The sequence below is a fragment of the Rhagoletis pomonella genome, unplaced genomic scaffold, assembly GCF_013731165.1.
Source record: "Rhagoletis pomonella isolate Grant_MI unplaced genomic scaffold, Rhpom_1.0 Rhpom_scaffold_00001, whole genome shotgun sequence".
Classification (NCBI taxonomy): Eukaryota; Metazoa; Arthropoda; class Insecta; order Diptera; family Tephritidae; genus Rhagoletis; species Rhagoletis pomonella.
The window spans coordinates 56,996,748-56,997,199 of record NW_023458555.1 but is presented as its reverse complement, the minus strand read 5'-3'; the positions used below and the strand labels follow the sequence as shown (position 1 = coordinate 56,997,199).

The 452-nt window shown below is 29.6% G+C and overlaps 1 protein-coding gene across 1 annotated transcript in view; it reads left to right on the top strand.

Moving 5' to 3' along the window:
• LOC118746507 overlaps positions 1-452 on the top strand; it is a gene marked incomplete in the record, with an annotated part of 49,150 nt that overhangs the window by 15,739 nt on the left and 32,959 nt on the right.

The following is a 452-nucleotide window of genomic DNA, read 5'->3' as shown; positions in this document are numbered from 1 at the left end:
ACAAACAGACGGGATAATAATTGAACCAGATCTCTATCAGGATCATATCGTTGTTGAATTTGCGTGCAAAATTTGTATGCGGATCCCGAATATTGCCTAAGAAAACATAGCTAGAGTTGCGACAGAGTTGCATTGTCTTCAGTTTATCAAGTTTATTCAGTGAAATCGCTGGATAAATTTATCAGAACTGTGTAAACGAGTTTCCATACAAATTTTGACAGTTCATTTATAAGGTTTACACAATTATAAGTTTATACGGTTTACAATGCATTTATAAGGTTTGATGAATACCCTTACTATATTTTACCAAATAACCCAATAAATTAAAAACAAATAAATATACTATAGTCTCCAAATAGTGTCAAATATTGCTAGAAGTTGTAATTTAATTTAAAAATAAATAAAATATAAAAATCAATAATATTTGAAGGAGCTGAAATCCGCACCAGCAA